At 39.2% G+C, this 27,003-nt stretch overlaps 1 protein-coding gene across 1 annotated transcript in view; it reads right to left on the bottom strand.

Annotated features, from left to right (window-relative positions):
- The window catches only part of NFIA (nuclear factor I A), a gene marked incomplete at both ends in the record, with an annotated part of 386,945 nt that overhangs the window by 77,374 nt on the left and 282,568 nt on the right, over positions 1–27,003 (bottom strand). The gene's annotated exons all lie outside the window — the stretch shown is intronic.

The following is a 27,003-nucleotide window of genomic DNA, read 5'->3' as shown; positions in this document are numbered from 1 at the left end:
TGTGATTTGATCCCAAGAAAGAAACAAATTACTACTTGGTAAGCACATTCGCATAGTCAGACATAGGATAATACGGAGTGGTGTGTGATTTCATACTAACTCTACACATCTGGATCAGATCCTTTCTAGATCAATATCTATGTGATCTGAATTAAAGACAGTCTGTAAGCCAAGTGACTGTACTTAGAAACTTGCTTGCTTGTTGAGAAAAGGTAACCAGTCAAACTGCACCACTGTTCTAATAGATGTATCACGACTCTGGTTTAACATTTATTGCAAGTACCCCAACCTAAGGTATCATCATGCAATTACATTAGGAAAGAAATAGCAAATAAAAGTTAAAGGAATAAAAAGCCTCCAAAATGTAGACAAGCCTCCTAAGTTATTGTTCAAACCTCTTACATGTAAACCAATTTTTCAGTTGTCTACTAGTCTACTAATTTAAATCGACAAATGCCTGAATTATGTGTCATGAAACAGAGACAGATGTAGACTAGAAAATGAAAAACATCTAAACTTTGAAGATGGAACCAATTTCAGTGAGATCATTGGTGAAATCCCATAACTGAACTAACTTTACTGAATAAAACAAATGGTTGGACTAAATAAAAAAGTTATTTCTTTGAAATGTTTGTTTTCATCAGGCGTGGTGGCGCACGCTTGTAATCCCAGCGCTTGGGAGACTGAGACAGGAGGATCGCACAGGTTCGAAGCCAGCCTCAGCTACTGAGTGAGGCTCTCAGCAACTTAGTGAGACCCTGATTCCAAATCAACTATAAGATAGGTCTGGGAGTATAGCCTTGAGGTAGAAAGCCCCTGGGTTCCATCCCAGTAACACACACACACACACACACACACACACACACACACACACAAAATAAATAAATAAATAAATAAATAAATAAATAAATTTTTTGTGTGGTACTGGGGTTCCTGGAAAACCTTTTACCTCTGGGCTACACTCCTAGACACCTATTTTTTATATTTTTATTTGGAAACAGGGTCTCATAAACCAGCGAGACTGACTTCAAACCTGCACGATCCTCTTGTCTCCGCCTCCCAAGCATGGGGATTACAAGTGTGCGCCACCACACTCAGCTAAAATTTTTTTTAAAAGAAATGTTTGTTTCCTATCCATGCCATGTTTAATACTGCAGAAATGTTAAAATGATTGTAATCCACTGTTTATATGTAAACTTAAGCAATAACAAGTATCATGAATAACCAAGTTGGTAAAAGTGTTTAAAAAAGAAAATTAATTAATTTCTGTTATTGGGGACTAAACCCAGGGGTGTTCCTCTGAGCTATACCACTAGCTCTATTTTAATTTTTTTTTTTTTTAAACAAGGCGTCGCTCAGATGCTCTGTGATCCATCTGTCTCAGCTTCCCAAGTACTGAGATTATAGGCATGCACCACCATGCCTAACTTAAAAATAGCAAAATTTAAACCTTTCTTGAAAGAGTTAAGGAGGGAAGAAGTACTGTTGGCATACAAGAGCAACAAGCCAAACTATGTCTAATCTTCTAAATTTATCACAGTCAAGTAATATGAACCCTGAGGCTGTCATGAATCTCAAAATTGCTTTGTGTTTTCAATTTTTAAAGACTCATATTGAGCACATTTCCTTATTATATACTTTAATATTTTCTCTACATGCATAATGTATGTTTTGGTTAATTTGCTTTGTATACTTAATTGACCAGATGAAATTTCAAAATGCTAGTAAACTGCTGTATGTTAAAAGCTAAAGAACATTAATCTTGGCTTTTGTTTTAAAATTAAATTTTGTTTCTGTACATTACTTTGACAATAAACTACACGTTAAAATTTCTTTGCCAATTATCTATGCACAACTGTCACACAGTTACTGTACAAATTAATGACTGGCTTTTTCTTAATGCATCAAATCTTTATTTCTATGTATTTTCTAAAAGCATAATATCTTTAAAAAAGAGATTACAGGTGAAATAATGCTACCCTTTTCTGGATCAAACAAAATATGAAAGTGCAATACAGAAAAATAGAGCATTTTATAAAATGAGAAGCAGAAATCTAGCATAATGTTTTGTTTCAATGGGACATTTTATCCTTTTGATTGATACACAATATGCAGTGGTGGTAAATGGAATAGGAGATAATGTCAGCAAGCATTTTGGCATATTCTTGGTTTTCTTTCATTCTTTTTTTTTTTTTTTTTTTTTTTGGTGGTACTGGGGGTGGAACCCAGAGGATTCCTACCTCCGAGCTATACTCCCAGACCTATTTTATATTTTATTTGGAAACAGGGTCTTACTAAGTTGCTGAGAGCCTCACCAAGTAGCTGAGGCTGGCTTTGAACCTGTGCGATCCTCCTGTCTCAGCCTCCCAAGTGCTGGGATTACAAGCGTGCGCCACCATGCCTGGCGTATATTCTTGGTTTTCTAACATCCAGACTTTCTGAATTTTTCTCCAGTTTGCCATCTTCCTAAGTTGCTCAAGTCATTTCAAATTGTTTTCAGTAGTCAAAGGCAAACATACATGGAAGTCTAGTCAACCATGGTCTCTGCTCCCTGGAGACACTTTGAAGTACAAAGTCCAACTTGAGAACCCTGTAATACATACAGGATACTGACAGAGACATTGAAGAAGTAAGCAGCATGTTGTGAAAGGGCCAGTGAGGGAGTCTCCTGCAGGGAAGTGCAGGGACGTCCTGGAGCTGAGCAGGCCCTCTGCTGAGAGCTGTAAGAAAGCCCACCTCAGTTTTAAAACCACAAGGAACTGAAGTCGGCCAACAGTCACATGAGTTGGCAAGAGAACCCCAAACTCCAGAAAGGAATACAATCTGTTCAAAAGTTTGGGAAGGAAGGAAAGAAAAGCCGTTGATGAAACAATCGACATTTATGACGATTGTTCCAGGGGCAATTGAACAATGTGCTGGGTTTTTAAAAGAACACTGGGACAGATCAGTGTTTGCATTTACTTTGTTAGAAGAATTATTTACAAAACATTCCTGGTAAATGGTGGTCAGGGCAACTGGGCTTTTTCTGATAATGTCTGCTATAAGAGTTTGGGACATGTAATTCAAGTTGTCCAAGATTTAACTGATATGTGTTCTTTTCTTCAAAGGGCCAAAGTACAAAACAGAAAGTTTAGCTTCAGTAATGCTCATCTATAGTCATAGACTGTTTTGATAGAAACTCTGAAAGCAAGCAACATCTGCCCTTCAGTTTTTAAAAATTTTTGTTGGTGCATTGTAGTCACACATCTTAATGGGATAAAAGATGGAGACATACATGCACACATCACCCAATTAGCCCTCACCCAATTCCCGCCCTATTTCCTCCCTCTCCTTCCTTTCCGTTCTTGGCTTAGTGATTGACTTTGATATGTTTAAGTACCTCATGTGCTTTATAGAGTTTCCCTCTTCCCCCTCCCATCCCTTCAGTTAGGTTGCCTTATTTGCTCCTCTACAGAATCTCCTTCTTCATCTAGAGTTCCTCCCATAACCCATTTCTCCCTAGCATTCACATATTAGGGAAAGCATCTGATTTCTTATTTTTCCGACTGACTAATCTCACTTAGCATAATATCCTCCAGTACCATCTATTTCCCTGTAAATTATGTAATTGTGTTTATCTTTATGGCTGAGTAAAATTCCATTGTGTACATATCCCACAGTTTTGTAATCCATTCATCTGTATTGCATTTCAGTTTTGTGTGTGTGTGTGTGTGTGTGTGTGTGTGTGTGTGTGTGTGTGTTACTGAGGGTGGAATCCAGGGGCTTTTCCCTCTGGGCTATACTCCCAGACCTATTTTATAATTTATTTGGAAACAGGGTCTCACTAAGTTGCTGAGAGCCTCACTAAGTAGCTGAGGCTGGCTTCGAACCTGTGCGATCCTCCTGTCTCAGCCTCCCAAGAGCGGGGATTACAAGCGTGGACCACCATGCCTGGTTGCACTTCAGTTTTAAATCCAATATATAAGCAGGTTAGAGAGGACCCCCAAATGCTACCAAGTTGGTTCTTTGTGACTTTGTATGTTCTCTTGTCCATTGTCAACATCCAATTCCAATGACCTATTTTTATGACTTATTACCAGAACAACTATTATGCCAAATCTCAAGGCTGCTAGAAGCCTTCATCCCTCAAGTGGCCCCCAAGAGAACAGGAGACAGCTAACAAGCTCCGACTTCTGCATATCAATCATTTCCAAAAACCAGACTGAAAATAATAAAAGCTACACATTGTGGAATGCCTGCTACCTGCCATGCACCTAGAAATATCTCAAGATATTTTCATCTCAAAGAGGTAGATACTACTCTCTTATCTACCTACTACTGAATGCTGCAGAAATTAATGTCAAGAGATGTTATACAATGTGTCTGAGATCATATAGCTGATAACTAGTATTTCATATCTAAGCCTTGGCATCTTGTTGAATATGCAGCCAGGATACAATTTTGTTTGCAGCTTTGTGAGACCCTGAGCAAGGACCTGACTCAACTATGCCCAGACTCAAGACAGATGGTAACATGTTGGGACTATGGTTGATTATGAATAACTGAAACTGCAAAAAGTGAAACCATGGACATGGCTGTGGGGAGGAGCCTATTGTCTAATGAGGACAGAAAAGGCCATAGGATTTGGCAACATGGATGTTTCCGATCCTTTGAAAGATGAACTCGAGGAGAGCAAAGTGTGTGGAAATCAGGACATGATGGCTTATAAGATCCATGAAGATTGAAGAAGGGAGAATGGGTGTGGTCAGCTCTTTCACAAAATTAGTGTGTAGGCAGCAGGAAAATAGGCTAGTACCTCTAGGGAGAACGTGAGAGGCAAGGTGCTAATAACTGCATGCTGTGTAAAACTCATGTTCCTTCATGTGGTTTCCCTAGGATGCTATAAAAACACTGTCCTATTTAAGTCAAAAAAGTACATTTATAGTTGAAGTTTCTAATTTGGTTATCCAAAGGGGAGGGGAATCCAAAGAAAACTATATCAGCTTCAAAAGAAAAGAAAACACATACACACACATGCACACACACACGTACACACACACGATTCTGATGTATCCTAACAGTCATTTGTCTTATACATCAAAGCTTTTTCCGGCTTAGTAAGGATTGGTTAGTATTTTACTAAATATACTGAATATATTTTCCATGATTCTAACCCAGAACTTGCACCAAATAAATATCATGGATGCTAAGAAGATAATGACCCAAGAGGTGAAGCTGTAAAACAGTACAGACACAGCTAATATTTATAATAGGCCTCTTGCCTATTCAGCAAGTTGCTTCTTCTATAAAGCCTCCTGCAAACCATGTTATATCCCTATTTATAGCCAGGAAGGATGAAAATTCTCCTCTAAAGATTTATGGATAGCTTCCAAGCCTGGACTGTATATTACAATACAGTAGCACCTCACTGAACCAGAGTCTATACGACCCATGATCATTTAAAACTCATAAGTCTTGAAATCAAGGAAGGCCTCTGAGCAACTAAAGTCAGCGTCAAAACAGGCAACTAGTCTCATGCGCTTACCATGCAGGGAAGTGCGGTTCTTCAGACCCTAGCAAAGGCATTTCAAGGAGCTGGGCTGAATGTTGTCCTGAGGTCAAATATAGCAGTCCCCTGTAGCTGAGGGGGTCCATTCCAAGGCCCCTGGGAGATGCCTGAAAGTGTGCCTGTCCCTGTTGATACTGGGGTTTCCCTATACATACATACATATCTATGATAAAATTTAATTTATAAACTAGGTACTGCAAGAGATCAACAATAAAAATAAAAAATAATAATGATAATAATATACTGCAACAAAGATTATGTGATGTGGTCTTTTTCTGAAAGAGTTAAGAACAATATTGATATCTAATTGAAACTGTGGAAAGTGAAACCACAGATGAGAGGAACAAAAGAGGGGCCACTGGATTTGACAGCATGGATGGAAACTGAGCTCTAGGAGAGGGAGACACCAGGAAGACAGGAGAAAAGGATTTCCAAAATCCCCGGGCAGGGAGGAGGCAGGAGGGCAGGTGGAGATGCCACTTCCCTCAATGTGCAGGGAGCAGAAAGACAGGGGAAGGTGAGGCAGGGCTCTCTCAAGATGGGAGAGTCGCACACGCTCTTGAAGGCAAATGGGAAGTTGCAGGCAGGAAGCAGTGTCTCAGAGGAGAGAGGGTGGCAGTGGAAAGAAGACCCGGGAAGATGAGAAGCTACAAAGTCAGTGACTGGGGGAGCCAGGACTTGAACCCAGGGTGCCAAGGCTCTTGCTCCTTTCAGTGTACCACTCTTTCAAGATGCCTGTTTCATGAGCTGGTTTAAATTTGAGATTATTAGTGATATTTGAACATCTTTCTCCTTGCAGTGTTCCAAGCCTGAGCAATGCTAACTGCTACTTTTTGAGTGTTCCTCTGCAGCAGGCATTCCGGTTCCCTTGTCCCTCCAGGCCTGAGTGTGTGGGGGCTGGGAAAGGGGGTGGCAGGTCGCCTGTTGGTGTCTCTCTCAGCATAAATTTCAGCAATGTTTCTCAAATCCAGGGTGAAAGCGGAGTACCAGAACCATATTCTGCAAGCCATCCACCGCCAGCATTTATGTCCTGACACATCTTCTCTAGATGCAGGGCTAGGCCACCTCTAGCACTGTACCCTAGGAAAGAACACAACCTCTCCTGAACCATTTCAGGGACCTCTGGTGTTGTGACTGGATTATCTGATTGGATAGGTTAATCCCCCAGTTAATGGACCATTGTGTTCCTATAGGATTTGGGGAGGTGGTTGAAGATACAACACTTTTCTTAGATTTGTGTCCTAATGATAAAATCCATTAGGATTCACTCTAATACAATTGATAATTAACAAATTCAACAATGAAAAGGTAACACATTCAGACTATTTTGACTTTTAGCCTTTTGCAGTGATAAAAATGTTCTAAAATAATATTTTATGATGGAGAGAAGTAAATGAAAGTTAATAAAACTTCAGAGGTTTGTCCTTCATACTCAATATGCAACCACTTAAAATGAGCTGCACAAGCCCCCCCCCCCAAAGAATTACCACATCATAAAAAAGTTCAGGTAACTTAAAAGGCTTGGTGACACAAAAGACTTCTTCAATTTTTTTTTAAAAAAGAAATGGAAGCATGGAGTACAACTTATATAGATTATTCAGGAGGAAAGAAACGATGCTCTAAAATATTCCAAATGTTCGTTCGTAAGTGAAAATTTACAACCAGAGAGTGTAAAGAATAGACACAAGGAAAATGTTACATAAAAATATGGTTTCTGGGCCAAAAATTAAGTCTCATACTACTCTTTAGAAGATTCTTTGTCTCTTTAAGGTAAACATAAGACACTCCAGTGACAGGACTGAAATAAGAAGACTGTGTTGCATGCTCCAAACACTGACAAGAGGCTGGAGATCAGCCATGCGTGGTGGTACTCAACTGTACTCCCAGTACTTGGGAGGCTGAGGATGGAGGATCGCATAGTGGAGGGCAGCATAGGCAACCGAGCAAGACCCTTAGCAACTCAGCAAGACCCTGTTTCAAAATTAAAAATTAAAAGGACTGGGAGTGTAGCTGAGCGGCAGAACACCCTGGTTTTCATCTCCAGTACCAGAGACAAAATGCAGGGGGAGGGCTGAAGATTCTCTACCTAACACATTTGTCCTCTGCATCCTATCCCTCAAGCGTTTGAGGGAAAGATTGATTTAGGCTCACCGCACACACACTACAGAAGGACTGCAGCTAAAGGAGGAATTTCCAAGAGAAATTATTATCATTTTTTTTTTGCATGGAAACCAAATGTAATAAAGAACAATATTTTAATTATTCTGCTTTGATATCCAGGTGAAAGAGCAAACAATTCCAAAATGCATATGTCTGGTTTATATCTGCCCTGATTGAGATGGTAGTCACTAGCCAGATGTGGCTACTTATATTGGTGTTTTTTTCTTTTTTTTGGTGGTGCTGGGAATGGAACCCAGGGGCATTGTCCCTCCGAGCTATACCCACAGCCCTATTTTTTAGTCTCTTTATTTTGGAAATAGGGTCTCACTGAGTTGTGAAGAGCCTTACTAAGTAGCTGTGGCTGTCCGTGAACCACAATCCTCCTGTTTCAGCCTCCTGAATGCTCGGATTACAAGTGTGTGCCACTATGCCTGGCTGCTACTTATATTTAAATGAATTAATATTAGATATTTTAAAAAATTCATTTGCTCAGCATAGCCATAGTTCAAGTGCTCAATACCCCTTGTGGCAAGTGGCTACCATACTGGAAAGTACAGACACCCAACACTTCAAGCATTGCAGAAAGTTCTATTGCACAGCTCCTGTCTATGCAGTAACAAATTACTTTTTTTTTGTCCTCCTGTACAACAGTGGGCAAACCTCACTTTTGTAACATGTGTAAGTCCTTTTTTATGTTACCAAAGCAAAGTATATGCAGTGTACACGTGCAGAATCGTATAAAAGGCAAAAATGAATGTCTTTTTCTATTTCCAACAAGCTGAGGTAATCCAATGCTTAATAAATATCCCTGCAGAATATATGTTTTTCTCAGCATGGAGCATTAGCTGCAATGATGTCAACTTAAGTTTTATTCCAACATGTTCCTTTCTGTCACTCAAAACATGATTGAATGCTTGGAATTTTGAAGATCCTACTGGTGAAATTTAATTTGAAAGTTGTGTACACTGTCATGTCCCATGTCTGGGTCATATCTACTCAAGAGCTTTATCAGTCTCAATGTTCCTAAGTGTACATGCAAAGCACCCAGCACTTAAAGTAAAAATGTGAAACTGATTGAAACATTTCATAGGGGGAAACAAAAGAATATAGTTTTAGGCCTCTTCAAATTGCTTGAACAGTGAAACCAAGTAATAAACACTAGAAAAGGTTCTGTCAGCTAGAATCGAGGCTTGGTGTAGTCAGCATTTTCTTGCTAAACCTTATTATGGCAAAGCATTTGATTTTTCATCTCTGCACTCTGTTCATCCCACAAATAAACTACTCTGACCTCCACCTGTTACATAGTGAAATGGGCCTGTCATCCTTCACTAACCCTATTCTTTGCTTTCAAAGGCCTTTGAGTCCGGAGGAAGTAGGAAGATAGAGTGGTGCAATGAATTGAGCTGATATCACTTTGTAACTATTCAGTAGTGCACAGTTCAAGCTAGAAGCTCCGCAGCAAAAGAAAATGGATTTTTTTTTTTTAAAGCAGTGCCTGTGGATGTTGGAAGGGGGCAATACATTTCATCATTTGAACATGGAATTTTTCATAGAAGGAGATTCTCTCTTAAGCTGTTACCTAATGCAGAAAACTTCTAGGTCATTTCTTATAGTAAAAACTCACATAAAGTGAGCTGTGCCTTCATTTTAGATAGATGAGCTCAGAGATCACTTCAAAACTTAAAAATACTTCAAGTACGTACATTATACTGATACTTTGCAAAGCAACCTCCAATATAGCTACAAGAATGCAAAAGGACTGCACTATTATCAAATGCTGTTAAAACAAGTGAAAACCCAATAAAAAGGAAATAATTGTGCTGATGTAAGTCATACAAATATATGAGTCATTGTCTGAAACATAGCATCTGACAAAATAGTTTGCTTTTTTAACCGACAATGACATATCAGAAAAGAGTTGTATGTGTGAAGTTGCATTTCTAATGATTAATGCTACATTCAACAGAAGAGATTGTGTCTGTCTAATTACCTTAAATACTTATCTGAGAGGGATTAGCAGGATGTTTCTGTTCACTGTCATTCTTTGTGACAACATAATGATAGATCCGTTTACTTATGCGTGCAATTATTAAAAATCATGCTGTTTTCCTAACTGTCTTCATGTCTTGGAAATATTTTATTAAAAATTACTTATCTGACACTAAGGGTAAATGCTTGGCAGGGCTTTGCATATCAATTAAGTAAATGAGTTCGTTCCATTCTGTTAGTGTCTTCGTTGAGTATCTTATTTAAGTTTGGTGAAACTTGCTTGCCATAATGCTTTTATTTTGGAGCTAATGATTCACCCATTTTTCTCCTTGTATTATTTGTCCAAATCCTGAAGTTTGGTTTTTCCTTTAAGTAAAAACTTTTCATAGCCGACATTTTCTCTGGAGTCATGACTTAACACTTCTTTTTCATATTCACACTTTATTTATTTTTTTTTTTGAGTCGAACACTAGGATCCAATTTTAAACAGACAACTTCCCACAAGCCAATCAGAATGGGTTGCTAGCTACATATCTTTCATGGTCTTTTCTACTCATGCAATGAACTTTATCTGGCACCTGTGAGAAGGTCTTTAAACAAGATAAAAACAAGAAAGCAACCCACAATGCGTACTACATCTTACACCAGCCAAACCAAACCAAAAGACTGTCTCGTATGTGTCTAAAAATATAAAATTAGGCTCTTTTTTCCCCTTCCACTCACTAACTTTCAAATGGCAACTGCTAACAATCTTGCCCTTGAATGTGAAAGACAGCTAAATATGGGTATTAGATTTAAGTTACTGGGATACTCCCACAATGGAGAGTTGATCTACATCTCTGGTTTTAGTCAACTCAGGACAACTATCAAGGAGTCCAAGTGGCAGATAATGACATTTATGATCCATTATATCACTTGCAAAAGTCTCCAAATGTGTGGCTAGGACAAAAATTTATGTGACCCAATATAATGACTATGTGTTACAAAGATTTCTTTCTTTTAAACTAAAGGCATGTTGAGGTTTCAGAGCTGATGGACAAACTCATAAAAATATCAAGCACATCAAAAGGAGAAAAACTGCTAGTGAAATCTTTGGAGGATAAAATATCTGAAGGGGGAAAAAAATCACCCACTGGAAGAAAGAACTCTTAAAATTGAAAGCAGGTGTTGCCATCATGAAGCGATAAATATCCAAGAATAACTAGCCCTGAAAAGCATGCTTAAGAATCTCTTACTACTTTTAATCCTTACATGTGTATTTTGATATAGAACATAGAGTGTTCAAACATGAGAGATGCTACACAACCACTTTGACAGACTCTCTCTTCACTTGGGTTTGTGACTGGGCTTAAAGGTAGATGGCAAATGCTGACTGGCATTCAGTCATAAGTAGTCATATACCTAGAATTTATTAATCTTGGAACCTAAACATAGTCGAGTGATTTCTGGGTTGAGCTAGCTAACATGGCAGAATAATCTTGTACAATAGAGGACATTGAAGATTAGAAATGGGTATTGGGCTGCTATTGCTTGAATGTCTAATGACATTCTCATTTATGCAAATGAGAATTTCAAGAACTATCTCTTCTTACTTATAAAAGGAAAGGTCTCTAGAGATGGAAATGTTTCTTCAAGATGAAGAACAATATGATGCTTGGCTCACATTAAAATATGGATGCTTGGAAGCAGCAGAACAAAACCCTTTACAGATAGCAGCAACTATCTGTAAAGTCAGTTCTTCATAGTGGGTTAGCCATGCTGGACCACAACAGAGCGCCTCACACCAAACAGAGCAGAGAATCAAGATGCATAGGAACTCTTTATTTAAAAATCTAAGGGCTTCAAAGAGGTTTCTACTGACCAGAAAAGGGGTCAGTAATACTTTACTTTAAAAGAGCCATACCAGTGAATGAGTGTGGGTTAAATTAATGGCTTCAATAATCCAACTCAGGTTAATCTTTCACCCAGTTTAAGAGACATTTAATAGTAAAGTGACTTCTTATTTTTTTAAGTTTTCTCTCATTTGAGAGATAGACTTTGTGACTCAGTGCTGGGGAAAACCTCTCTCTTATTCTTTGGTATGTTTGTTGTTCAGGAATCTATCAGGAAGCAATCCCTGGTTTACTTTGTCAATGTGAATATTTCTTGTAATCTTCTAGGATGTAATTCACCCATCATCTTGAAATAGGTGCCATGTCTTTGATTAACTGATGAGTTTATGATGTATCATAAGTCCGTGAATGGATGGAGTTGGATAAATTGGCATTATTGTAATCTTCTGCTGAGCAGGAAAGCAGATTGGGATGTGTACAGCCCCATCAGAACCAGCTGTAGTTCAGGCAGAACAGCAGGGACTCCCCAGGGTGTCTTCAGAGGCTCAAGGACTTCCTCTTCCCTCTCTCTCCATTCCCTATATAAAACTCCTTACCCTGGAGTATCTAAGAAATACTTTATTAAAACACTGATGGCAAAAAAGACACAGTCCTATTTCCATATAAAATGATGGTGCTACACTTGATTATTTAACGTTCAAATGGAATTTTCAGTATATAAGAATATGAAAACATGTAAGAGAGGAAAACAAACCAGTACTTGGAGTCGTCTGCATCACTTTTTTACACAAAACTTTATATATGTAAATATATACATATATACACATATGTGTATATTACATATGTGTATAAATTATATATACAGTATGTATATATACATATCTTAGAATAATATGTAGCCTGTAATATATGCTCAATCATCATTAGCTATTACTTATAAAACACATATTCAAAAACTTTCAGCAGCATTCTAGTGATAAAATATAGGCAAATATTTCTTCTTTTTTTTTTTGTGGTACTGGGGTTCCTGGAAACCCTTCTACCTCCGGGTTACACTCCCAGACTTATTTTTATACTTTTTTTATTTGGAAACAGGGTCTCTTAAGCCAGCGTGGCTGGCTTCGAACCTGCGTGATCCTTCTGTCTCCGCCTCCCAAGCACGGGGATTACAAGCGTGCGCCACCACACCTGGCTACGCAAATATATCTTTATGGTATTACTTGAATCTAGGAAATATCTCCACTGTGTTCATAGAATACAACCGAGGATGGATGTAAGATCACTATTTAAAGGAATACTTTTTTCTTTTTATATCAGAGGTTAAATTACCTTCTGTTTTGGTTTTACAATATTTAATAATATTAATTAGATACAAAAAGAGTTTGCACCACAGCAAACTATTAGGCAAGTCTGACCTCTCCATCTGCCTACTAACCATCCTTTGTATGTGTGTGTGTGAAAGGTACTGGAGATGGAATCCAGGGGCATTCTACCTTTGAGCTATACCTCCAACATTTTTTATTTTTTGTATGGAAATAGGGTCTCGATAGATTTCTGAGAATCTCGCTATGTTGCTGAGGCTGTCCTTGAACTGTGATCCTCCTGTTTCAGCCTCCCAAGTATTGGGATTACACATGTGTAGCAACCATGCCTGGCTCCAACTATCTTATCTCTTGTTTTCTTCTTCCAACTACACTTCCTGCTTATTTTATCTTTTGATAAATATCAATAGTTTTGTTTCCTTTAAGTGTGTATTTGCTCTAATTCTGCCCAATTCCCTTACCTATAAGTCTCAAAGCTGTTTTAGGTGGGGAACATTTGTATTCATGCATGTAGAATTAGAACTCTTTTGCTAGATGAGGATGGCACTGACTTGTACACTTCCTAGAAACTTTCTAGGGTGTCAGCCTTTTGGTGTTTCTTAGGGATAAGGAAATATTAGACTCCGACATTATGAAGGGAAGGGAATAGGGACAAGCTCTCAGTGCTGATTCTTTAGCCACAGAATGGTTAATGGACCAGCTCTCCTCCACAGGTGCAGTGCAGGACTGTGGCCCAAGCCAGTGAATAACTCCCAACTACCTGACATTTAAAGCATTCTACATCTTGCTGGGCGTGGTGGCACACGCTTGTAATCCCCGTGCTTGGGAGGCAGAGACAGGAGGATCGCGCAGGTTCGAAGCCAGCCGCGCGCGCTGGCTTAGGAGACCCTGTTTCCAAATAAAAATGTAAAAATAGGTCTGGGAGTGGAGCCCGGAGGTAGAAGGGCTTCCAGGAACCCCAGTGCCACAAATAAATAAATAAATAAATAAATAAATAAATAAATAAATAAATAAAGAAAGAAGGAAGGAAGGAAGGAAGGAAGGAAGGAAAGAAAGAAAGAAAGAAAGAAAGAAAGAAAGAAAGCATTCTACATCTTACCTAAGGGTTTAAGCAATTATTCTTCCTGCCCTCACTGGGCTATAAGCTTTTTGCAGACAAGTTCCATCTTACTTATTTATATATTTCTTCTCTCACCTTGCACAGAGCTTTGCATACAACAGATGCACAGGTATACAAAATGTTTTCAGTTAAGTTTCATAGGATTTTAACTCATATAGCACTTTAGAGTTTTCAAAGTATTTTCCAAGAAAGATAGACAATATTTCCTTAAAGTTTCATGGTTTATTGAGTACACTTTGCATACATTAAAATATCCTATGTAAGATGCCATGCACAATACTTTGCACACAGCTGAAAGTAAATAGCAGCTCTAGATTTCATCATCATACCATTTGATCTTTTCACAGCTATGAGCTAGGAAGTGGTGCTGTTTTAAATCCCCAGTATTCTTGCCACTCTGGGGTTAGATGGAATCTCAGCATAGTTTTGATTTGCATCTTCCTGATGGCTAATGATGTTGAACATCTTTTCATGTAGCTATTGGCCATTGGTATGTCTTCTTTTGTAAAGTGTCTATTCAGTTTAGTTGCCCATTTCTTTTTTTGTGTGTGTGGTACTGGGATTCCTGGAAACCCTTCTACCTCTGGGCTGCACTCCCAGACCTATTTTATATTTTTATTTGAAAAAGGGTCTCTTAAACCAGCGAGGCTGGCTTCAAATCTGCATAATCCTCCTGTCTCCGCCTCCCAAGTGAGGGGATTACAAGCGTGCGCCACCACGCCTGGCTCAGTTGCCCATTTCTTGATTGGGTTATTTGTTTTGCTAGTGTAGAGTCTTTTGAGCTCTTTGTATATTCTGGATATTAGCCCTCTCTCAGATTGGTGGCCGGGAAAGATATTCTCCCATTTTGTAGGCTTTCTCTTTCAGTTCTGGATGGTTTCCTTTTGATGAGAAGAAACTTTTTAGTTTGATGCTATCCCACTTGTTAATTATTGCTTTAATTTCCTGAACTTTGGAGGTCTTGTTGAGAAAGTTACTGCTTGTGCCTATGTGTTGGAGTGTTGAGCCTATGCCCTCCTCAAATGCTGATGGGGATGTAGGGAAAGAGAAACTCTTTTACACTGTTGGTGGAAGTGCAAACTAGTTCAGTCACTTATGGAGATCAGTGTGGAGATTCCTTAGATAACTGGGAATACATCCACCAAATGATCCGGCTATACCTCTCCTGGGTATTTGTCCAAAAGTGTTGAAATCAGAGAACTACATTAACATATGCATACCCATGTTCATAGCAGCACAATTCGTAATAGCCAAAATATGGAACGAACCTAGGTCTCCATCAATAGATGAATGGATTGAAAAATTATGGGAAATATATACAATGAAATTCTACTCATAAAGAAGAACAAAATCATGTCATTTGTAAGAAGATGGAAAGACCTGGAGAACATTATGTTAACTAAGATCAGCCAAGCACAGAAAGAGAAGGGACTTATGTTTTCTCTAATATGCTCAAAATAGGGAGTATTAGGGATACCAGAGGGACTCCAGACAATGGAGGAGAAACCTCATGAAAGCTAGAATGGAAGGATAAGAGAGGAAGAAGGCTGAGGTTAAAGAAGGAGCTATATCCTAATATTTTAAAAATATAAATATGGCATGGTTAACCTGGACACTCATTGTTAGAAGGGGGGAAAAGGGAAGTGGGGGGAAGGTACCAAGCATAGTCTGAATGTATGCCATTTTAAATATGTTCCACATAAAAATAAAAAATAAATTTAAAAAATCCCCAATATTAACATATTAGGAAGCAAAAATTCATAGTTTGATAAAAATCCCAGGTGTGCTCATGGCAGAATATGAGAATTATAAATTTTTTATTCTTAATTTGTACTTTTTCCTCTTTATAATACATTCTATTTTTCTTTTATTATTTGTTCACCAGCAAGTCTTCAGATATTGTGGTTAGAATGAAATTTGCTTTATGGTTTCTTTTTATGCTAAGTCAGAGCCACATTATAGCATTATGATATCCAAACCACTGGGCTATTGCTGAGGATGGTGACAGAAAGGGGGAGGAATCTCACCTAGAAACCTAACATATGAACTTTATCTCTTTCTATCTATCCTTTTTTTCTTTTTTCTTTTCTTTTTTGTTTTGGGTCTGGGGATGGAACCCAGGGGCATTCGACCTCTGAGCTACACCCCTGCCCTAAGTTTTATTTTTTATTTTGAAACAACAGGGTCTCACTAAGTTGCGGAGGACCTCACTAAGTAGCTGAGGCTGGCCACAAACTGTGATCCTCCTGTCTCAGCTTCCTGAATGCTGGGATTACAAGTGTGAGCCACCACACCCAGCTCTATCTTTCTTTTTCTTTCCTCCTCCTCCTCCTCCTCCTCCTCCTCCTCCTCCTTCTCCTCTTCCTCCTCCTCTTCTTCCTCCTCCTTTTCTCTGTCTGTCTGTCTGTCTGTCTGTCTGTCTGTCTCTCTCTCTCTCTCTCTCTCTCTCTCTCTCTCGTAGTACTGGATATAACCCAGGGGCCTTCTACCTCCAGGTTACCAGACCTATTTTATTTTTTTGGAAACAGGGTCTTGTTAAGTTGCTGAGATCCTCACTAATTTTCTGACACTGGCTTTGAACCTGTGATCCTCCTGTCTCAACCTCCCAAGTACTGAGATTATAAGTGTGCGTTACCATGCCCAGCTGATCTTTCTTCCTTCTATTTCTGAATATTTACACAGCCTCATTTTTAAACATGAAATTATAAGTTTGGAGTTTGGGGTAATTTATTCATTTATACAAAACCAGCTCAAATGCAGTGTTCGTTTTCCTGGAAGCCTCTGTATTTGCAAAATTGTGCATCTGGATTCTCTGATGCAAGTGGAGCTACACTCATTCATTCAACAAATGTATTCAGCACTCTACTTTCTGAGTGCTCCATCGTACCCAAAGGGCAAGATGAGATATGCACGGTCTCCATCTAATTTTTATTTATTTATTCAACAAATATTGATTGCATGGCTACCATGTTGCCAGGTATTGTAAGGAGCTTTGGGAATAAAAAATTACAATTATTTTGTTGACCAGGCTTTTATCATATACATGGATATGACTCACACAACATAGAGTCCATGTGCATATGCAAAAAGTATTTCTTTTTTTCAAGTAGATGACCTTTTAGACTCTATTTACAAGGGGTTGTTTTAGGCCTTTTTCTGGCATTAAAAATATTAATAAAAAAAGAAAGGGTGGAGACTTCCGGGAAGATGGTGACCAAGAAAAACGGGGCTTAAGAGCCCCGCTAACAACCAATCTCCATTACCACAAAATCAGCGCCTTTCATAGCCAGAAAATACCATCACCAAAGAAACAAAAAAATCACCAGGCTCCAGAGAGAAAGCAGACTGAGAACAGAGCTCAGAGCCACAGAGGAGATAACTGGCCTTACACCCGAGGATGCAGCAGCAGTGCCATACTGCTGGCGGTAGCGGCAAATTCACCGGACGGCTACAGCAAGCCGAGGTGAGCCACTGCGGAACAGCCAGGCGGGATTTCTCGCCGCAGGTAAAATCTAAAGCTCCCAGTGGCTGAGCTCAGCACACGCCGCAGGGATTCAGAGTGGAAATTAAAACCAAGAAGAAATACGCCAGCCTCACGGCTGAGGGCGTGGCAGCGGCGCCATATTGCCACCGGCAGCAGCAGCAGAGAATTCACCGAATCCAGTACAGCTACATCTGCGTACTCAAGAACAGTGAGTCAAATTGCGGGCCACAGAGGAGAAATCCCAGTACTGTACTCCCTGGGACTTGACCCAGTGGGGGAGGGGTGGTGGCAGAGATATCACACCATAGGAGAACGTGCAACCTGGCACCCCCCACAGTCTAAAGCAGCCTCTATCGACTCTCTGGGTCGGAGACTCTGTGATACAACCCAGTAAAGGAGTAGTGGGGTCTGAGATACTACTGACTTGAGATCCAGAACACCTTAAGTGAAGTCATAGTGACCCAAATGAAGAACCCAGAGAAGGCACAAACTTCCGAAATCATGGGAAAGAGGAATAATACTGGAGCAATGAACGCCCACAACCCTACAACATCAGAATCCGATAAAACAGAAAATCAGAGATTTCTAGAAGATCAAATCAGGAAAATAACTGTAGAAATAATAGAGGTGCTTCGAAAAGAACTCAGAGAGAGCCAAAAAGAGATAAAGGATGCAATTAATGAAGTAAAGGCCTCAATTCAAAGCACAAACAACCGATTAGACCACATGGAGAACAGAATCTCGCTCTTAGAAGATGAGAAATCAAAAAATGAATGCATAGTTTCTAATCTAGGAAAAAATATCCGACAGCAGGAATCTGACATTGAAGAAAGATGGGCCCATCTTAAGAGAGCTAACCTAAGAATAATTGGAATAGAGGAGGGAAAAGAAAGTGAAACCAAAGGGATCAACAATCTCTTCAAGGAAGTAATAGCAGAAAATTTTCCAAACATAGAGCAAGAGGTTGATACACAGGTCCAGGAAACTTATAGAACTCCCTTTAGAGAGGATCAGAGAAGAGGATCCCCACGCCACATTATTGTCAAAATGACCAATGTGGAAGCCAAGCAGAGAATCTTAAAGGCAACAAAAACAAAGGGTCAAGTGACATTCAGAGGCAAACCAATTAGAATCACTCCAGACTTCCCAAACCAAGTCATGAGAGCCAGAAGGGCTTGGAGTAACATATTCCAAACTCTGAAAGAAAACAACTTCCAGCCAAAACTTTCCTACCCAGCAAAACTTTCTATCAAATTAGATGGAGAAATAAGAAGCTTCCATGACAAACAGAAACTGAAGGAATTTTTGTCTTCAAAACCAGCACTAGAGAAAATACTCAGAGATTAACTACAAAGAAGAAATAGGTAACACAACCAGAACCAGAGAAACAAGAGTTTCCATCCAACAGTCAACTAAGATTGGTTATCTGTGGAGATTCATTACTTATGTTAGTCTTTTACCTATCTCTAAATGATATTGTTTGCCTTTATTGTTAATTTTTAGGATTTCTAGTTGGAATATTAATATACCTTCAGATATAGCATTTGGAAATATTTTATCCCATTCTATTAGTAACTGTTAACTCTATTTACATTGTCTTTGGATATACAATATTTTTTTTATTTTTTAGGGAGTTTGTATACTCTTCTGTTGCCTGTGCCATTGAAATCATATCCAAGAAATCACTGCCAATTTCAGTGTTGTGAGGTTTTATGACCCAGATTTTCTCCTAAAAGTTTATAGTCTTAAGATTTATATTTAGGTCTTTTATCTATTTTGAGTTAATATTTGTATATGGGATTAGGTAAGGGTCCAACTTTATTCTTTTCCATGTAATTATTATGTTTCAACAATATTTAGTTAAAATATTATTATTTCTACCACCAAATGTTCGTGGAAACCTTGTCAAAAATAACTTGACAATATAGGGAAGAATTTAGCTCTAGGCTTTTATTTAACTCCAATGATTTATATATCTGCCTTTAGAATAGTACTACACTGTTTCAATTATTGTAGCTTTATATGGTTTGAAATCAGAAAATATATATCTTCTAGCTTTGTTCTTTTTCGAGATCTTTTTGGGTATCTAGAGTCTATATTCCATATTAGGATAGAGTTTTTTTTCTGAAAAATAAATATATAAATATATGATAGTTTCACCTAAAAAAAAAGAAAAAAAATATTCTCTGGTAAGAAAGAAAGTAAAAAGAAATATTGAAATGTTATCTTTAAGTCATCAAAAGCTTGGTATCAGACAAATGAAACTGTTATGTGAGATTATCATTTTTAATTTTGGATAAATTGCTATAATACTAGATGTCAACCACTAAGCCAAGCATGGGAGGGAGGGATGGGGAGAGAATGGGGTGGGGATCGGGTGGGGGCTGACTGGGCGATGTGTGCATGTATGTCTACAAAAGTTTGTATCCCACTATGATGTATGAATACAGTGCACCAATTTAAAATAAAGGGTCATTTTTGAAGGGTGGTAGAGCACTTGTTTTATATTTCCTATTATAACTCCTTATTGGGTGGAATTTCCCTGATAAATAGTGGTCATTAAGAACAGGCCCCTTGTTACTATATGGATGCTCCTTGGCACACCATTCTCTAATGAGCAGGTGCCAATACTAAAGAGATAATGGGAAAGAATACTGTCACAGGATGGTGCTTTCCCACTGCTCCATAAATGCAGAAGAAAAGCCAAGACATCGATCTCATGGCAGTGTTCTGTAACAGTGATTATTCCCATTACAGCAGGAGATCATGGGAGATTTAATCATTTTCCCTAATATATGCTGGTGCAGTAGAGTGTCCATGATCAATGTACGATTGTTACCAGTCAGTTGCTTTTTTATTGGCATTGATAATGGGTCTCTGGTGTGTCTCAGCTAGAAGTCTAAGTTGGTAAACTTCCTCCACCCCCACAATTTATAGACAACTGGTGGCAGTCAAATTAGGACTGGTAGAGTTGGGAACTCAAGTGAACCTAATACACTATTTTTCTTTTTTACTGGGGGTGGAACCCAGAGGCTTTCTACCTCCGGGCTATACTCCCAGACCTATTTTATATTTTATTTGGAAACAGGATCTCACTAAGTTGCTGAGAGCTTCACTAAGTAGCTGAGGCTGGCTTCAAACCTGTGTGATCCTCCTGTCTCAGCCTCCCAAGCGTGAGGATTACAAGCGTGCGCCACCATGCCCAGCATAATACACTGTTTTTAAAATTACAATTAACTAATAATGGTCTGCAAAATCCAAGTGTGCTCTGAGTAGTTGAAACATGGCACCCTAGTTCTAAATGTCCAGGGCTACTGTTTGACCAGATGTTTACTGAATATTTTTCTGCAGATACCTTTAAGCAATTTTTTAATATGAATTTCTTTACTTAATAATTACTATAGGAACAGAGGCATGCTATTTAAGTGCTTAATTTTGACTTTCAGAAGTGATAACAACTTACTCTTTGGGGAGAAGTTGATCTCTGAAAGAAGTTTATCCCTTTAAAAATCTATCTATCTATCTATCTATCTATCTATCTATCTAACTATCTATCTAGGTGGTACTGGGGTTTCTGGAAACCCTTCTACCTCCAGGCTACACTCCCAGACCTATTTTATATTTTTATTTGAAAACAGGGTCTCTTACGCCAGTGAGGCTGCTTCGAACCTGCACGATCCTCCAGTCTCCGCCTCCCAAGCCCGGGGATTACAAGCCTGCACCACCACACAGGCTACCCTAAAAATATTTTAAGAAACCTAAAACCTACAACTAAGTTTACTACTTAATCAAATTTGACCTTAAAATTTTCACTGAACTATTTGAATTCCATCATTTTGGTTAGTGTAATCATATCTACTAATAGTTCTATAACCTCAATAAATATATTATAATATAGTTATAATATATAAATTCTAATATAGTCACATTAGAATTCTGAATATTTTTTCTGTAGAAAATTTAAGTAGCCTCTTATACCTGCATTCAAACACAGTACTAAATTTCACCAAATAGTGCTATAATTTCACAATAAAAATTTTTTTTACAATAAAAAATTCACTTTACTTCAGACCTGTTGAAACTGAGTAACACACATGTGCTTAATGCAGGTACAGTCTCAAGTTTGAAAGCAGCAGTGCAACCTGGCAACTGGGAAGCCCACTGACCCCTAGGAACAAAGTCTCAATTTTAGGGACACAAGCAGCCTGAAAAAGGTTCACAGGACATCCAAGCAGCTGCCCTGCAACTAGGGAAGAAATAAATTGGATGAAAACTTAAATTTGTATATGTCAACAACCAAAAGGCTAAGAGATATCAAGCCTCACTTTCAATGAACATCTCTCAGTTTAATTGATACCTTCAAGGGAGCTGTCCTTAACTCTCCAGCCAGATTAGACACCACTTACCCATATCTGTTTTCAACTATCATCAACCAGGTAAGGTCTGTCTCCTCAATAATCCTAGTGGTAATGTTCCACATGGTCAGAGGACATTAACTTTTACAAAGGACTTTGGCTTTCATCACCTCATGGATTGTCCTAACTCTGTGGCAGTGATGGGGCAGAAATACCAGTAGGTACTGTTCATAGGCAGTGACCAACACTCGAGGCCATCCAAAGGTCTGCCCCTGGAGACAGACACTGGGAGGAGTCGACTTGGTGTCCACTCTATTTCAGGGCCTTGGCTTGACTTGAATCATCATGGTTAGATGATTATACATTCTTTTTCATGCAGAAGTCCCTAAACTGGAAGTGTGTGTGTGTGTGTGTGTGTGTGTGTGTGTGTGTGTGTGTCTGAGAGAGAATCTTCTTTCTGATAGAGAGGGGTCTGGACTCACTCAGTATACCATCTCTCTGATCAGCGAGAAAATAGGTTAGCTATCTACATAGAGTAGTTTTAAAGATATTCCTACTTCTCATAGGGAGGAAGGTTAGGGAGCATAATGCTTACTTACAGTTAGGTGGCTTCCAGGCCACTGAGAAGTCTGCACCCACCAAGAGCACAAAGGGGCGGCCTCTGCACCCTCACACCCTGGTATGAAGAAGCACCAGCTGGGATCTTGTTGAAACTCTGGGTTCTGGGTGAGGTCTAAGACCCTGCATTTCTAAGAAGCTACCAGGGGTGCCATTCCTGCAGATCTTCAGACCACACTGAGTAACACGGGTCTAAAATGTCTCCTATGAGTATTCTTACATTTGTATGAGAGAAAATCTAAGAAGGAAATCTGAAAATTTTCTGACATAGGTCAACCAGGGAGGTTACCTAAACTACATCAAATGTTCTACCAAACAACAACAACAAAACCCCTCATTATTAAGATTATTTATGTAGAGCTCATAATAAAGAATTACCTTTAAAATTAGCTTAAAACAACACACAGGGTCTCTTAAGTCAGCGAGGCTGGCTTCAAACTTGCGTGATCCCCCTGTCTCTGCCTCCCAAGTGTGGGGATTACAAGCGTGTGCCACCATGCCCGGCTAACAATTATATTTTTATTGAAAAATAATTATACATATTTTATGGCATGCAGTGTGATGTTTGTATATATGTATACAGTGCATAAGGACAAAATTAGGATTTTAGCATATCTGTTACCTCAAACAGCTATTCTTTCTTTGTGGTTAAAACATTCAAAATGCTCACTTCTAGTTATTTTGAAATATACAATGTAATATTGTTAACTCTAGCTATACTACTGTGCAGTGGAACATATTCCTCTTATGTAAGTATGATTTTGTATCCCTTGACCATCCTACCCTCCCCTTGTCCTCCCCAGTCTATGGTAACCACTGTTCCACACTGTAAAGAATTATCTTTATAAAGACCATCTGATTCATTTAAAGGAAAATTTCTTTAAGGCAAGGGACACCACCACTTGTCAATGAGGTTCTTGGAAAACTTTAGCAGTTATTTTATTTATTACTTGCTAATCACTGGACTAGAAGCCTGAAGACCCAAAAAAGTATCAATTCTGAAAAGATTCCTGATGCAAATTCAGCTTTCAAGTTTATTGAGAGCATCCAAAACTGTTTTATGTTTCAATCAATCAATTAATCAATCAATCTTATTGAGAACCTAATATGTGCTAGACACTGTTATGGATGCTGGGAATACAGAAATATAGCAGTGGGAACAGACTATATATCACTCTTGTGTAGTGTACATTCTTGAGGGATGAAGTAGACGATAACAATAGAGAGAGGTATGAAGAAAGGAAAGCAGGGTTAGAAATGTAGGATGATGGAGGGAGAGTCAGCAGCTATTTTAGATCACTGAGGGTCTCTGCAATGAGGCATTATTTGAACAAAGACCCGAATGCTAAGGATAACTTGAATTTAGGTAATGATGATAGATATTTCAGTTCATTAACAATTCTCTTTGCTTATTATATAGTGTCTTCTGTGTATTTAATAGCTTGTGCCCCTTCCCTGGCTTAGGCTGTATGATAGGGTTTGAGATAAAGAAAATGAGGGATTTTCAGGTCTTTCTTATGTGTTGCTCATTGCTTTTTATTATTATGTTTGTAACTTAAGTTCAAATTTAGGGCAGGAGACCTAACAATATAGGTTTAAACACTTATGGTAAAAGAGGTTACTGAGTATAGAAGACAAAATCTATACCCTGGAATCAGAATTGGCTTGAAATATGGCTTCTGAGCCTGGTTGGTGGCACACGCTTGTGGTCCCAGTACTTGGGAAACTGAGACAGGAGGATTGCAGGTTTATGGCCAGTTTCAACAACTCAGTGAGGCCCTTTGCAACTTAGAGAGACTCAGTTTAAAGAAACAAAAACAAAGAGTAAAATAGGCTAGGGGTGTATCTCAGAGGTAGAATGCCTCTGAGCTCAATTCCAAGCAAACACACACATACACATGGCTTCTAGATCTACAAATTTAGTATGGTGTGTGGGTTTGGGCAAGCCACTTAGTCTTTTATGAGTCTCAGTCTTCATCCCTAGAGAGAGAGGGAAAAATAAAAACAACTTAACCTCCTTTAAACTATGCAAAATTTAGCTATTTTAAGGGGAATTAATTTTTAAAAGTTAGCACACAGTAGGTACTCAATTATCGGTAGAATTTTTTTTCTGCATACACGAAAGCATCAGGCAGTGTCTGCCCCAATGGAGTCGCCTGTCTGTTGGTTTCCTTCCCATGTGTCAGCATTATCAGCTTCTCAGCAATTTTTCATTTGTTCAGATAAACACGAGCTGATGGTATGTGCATTTTTTTGCTTGATAGAATTTCATAGGACTCATTTCATCAGTGCATGATTAGCTTCAAAGCTTCGAATCTAACCCAGTTTCGAGATAACTAGGAAATGAAACTAAGTGGAAGGAACAAATGCGGCATTGTGAGAGACGCAAGAGTCGGCCCGGGGTTGCCTGATGTTTCTAAACTAACATCATCTTTAATCTCCTATGCCCTTCTTCCCAGATAATGGGAGCCGTGCACTGAAAGTGCTGAGATAAACTAATGGGGAACAGGATACTACAGAAGACGTTTGAAAGGGCCCGTGGAATTTACTGCATGTCTGGTTTGTTTTACTTTCCAGAGTCTTCCTGTTGCTCAAGGAAATGTGTCTCTTCTGGCAACCTTCAGCCCTCTTTTGGCTGAGGAAATGTAGGAGAACAGAGAGGGCGGATACCCAGGCGCAGCACTCACTGAGTGCGGGCTTAGCTCTGGCTCTGCTTCCTGTGTCACCTGGGAGGCATAAACACGGTCTCTTCTGTGCTGGTTTGAGAGAATTATCCCAAAGGTAGGCAACCCAGAGGCTGCTGGTGCGTTCGGATATACATAATCCTTAACATATTTCTGCAGGTAATTTACATGAGTGAACAACCAAGGGCCTCCTACTCAATCTACTCAATTAACCGTTCCCTTGGGAAATGCGAGGTGGGCCGGGATACGTGCGGGAACAACATAAAGGTGTTCTCTGTGCCAAAAAGGGGATTGGGCTTGATGGAAAATCCCCCGAAAGGACCATCTGGCAGCATAAATTATCCACTTAAGATAGCTGGTGTGCGCGAATGACACCAAAGCCACCATGAACATGTGCGACATCCTCCAGTTGGGTTTTAATGCCCCCTCATGCCCTGTCTCAATGATGGCTTTCTATGCTGAATATGGCCAAATGTAAATTTACCTACCACCCTTTACCTCAGCCCTACAAACACATACCATGAAACTGAAATTTTTCTTTAAAGAAATGAGGACAGGCATAGGACAATCGGTACTGAAATATAATTGTAAGGAATTTCTTGAAGAGAAAAAAATATACATATATCCACTTAAAAAAGATTCAGCTACTAAACTTTGCTTACTTAATGACTAAAAAGGAAGTAGGTATTAAGATGTTAAAATTTATGATAATTTGAACTGTAATGTGCAGATAGGAATAGAAATTACTTTGAACAAAAGAGTCACCAGGCCAAAGTACTCAAGATCCAACCAACCCTTGGTGCCCTGAAATGCACCCCAGGAGGTCCATGTCAGGGACATACATGAGTTGCAGGGGTTAGTTTAAAGATTTTTCTTGGTGCTTGTCTGCTCTTGCAGAAAACTACTCTGAGACAGACTTAGGGGAAGAATAGCCAGATAATTTTTTTTCACTCTTATTCATCCATGCTAGGTATAATTCTTGGATGGATTATATATGTTCCCATATTTAATCCGCAAGGGCACTGAAATAACTCTTACTACCATCAGAATATACAAATGGGGGCACAGGCTCAGAAAGGTTAGGCACGTTGCCACAATGGCACAGGCAGCAGGAGCGGAAGCCGGGGTTACACTCTGGCTGAGTCTCAGCCCCACACTAGGGAAGACACGGCAGATTTCCCCTCGTCCACAGGAGGCCAGACATCGATTAAGGTTTCAGAAAGCCTTCTGCCATCAGAATTAATCATAGTCCTCTCAGTCCTCAAGAGCTTAGACTAGACAAGCCCAGGAGGTTAGACTAGCAGCCATTTGCTTAGTTCACTACCGATGGATATAGAGATGATCACTGTACTTCAAAAAGATCACGGTGCTCTCCAGTAACAGGAACAAACATTACAAAGCACCCTCGTTTTTATACAAATCCAAGTGTAAACTGCAGCAGGAGGAACCAAAGGCTTTAGTGTTATCAATGGGTTGAAAAAGTCGATAGGTTTTTTTTTTGTGTGTGTGTGTGGTACTGGGGTTCCTGGAAGCCCTTCTACCTCCGGGATACACTCCCACGGGCTACACTCCCAGACCTGTTTTTTAACATTTTTATGTGGAAACAGAGTCTCTTAAGCCAGCGAGGCTGGCTTCGAAACCAGCGCGATCCTCCTGTCTCTGCCTTCCAAGCGCAGGGATTACAAGCGTGCACCACCACGCCCGGCCTTAAGTCGATAGGTTTTTAAATTGATTATTAGAAGATAATTAAAGAAACAAGACCAAGAGGTATTTAGGGGCAAAACCAAAAATGCGGTCATACCAGCTCCTCAGGTGGTCCAGGCAGAATTGCTTGAGCCTAGGAGTTAGAGGCCAGCCCTGACTCCCCCTCAAAAAGCAAACAAACAACAAT

This window comes from Muscardinus avellanarius, assembly GCF_963383645.1.
Source record: "Muscardinus avellanarius genome assembly, chromosome: 3".
Taxonomy (NCBI): Eukaryota; Metazoa; Chordata; class Mammalia; order Rodentia; family Gliridae; genus Muscardinus; species Muscardinus avellanarius.
The sequence above is the reverse complement of the archived record's forward strand: the minus strand, read 5'-3'. Positions and strand labels throughout refer to the sequence as shown.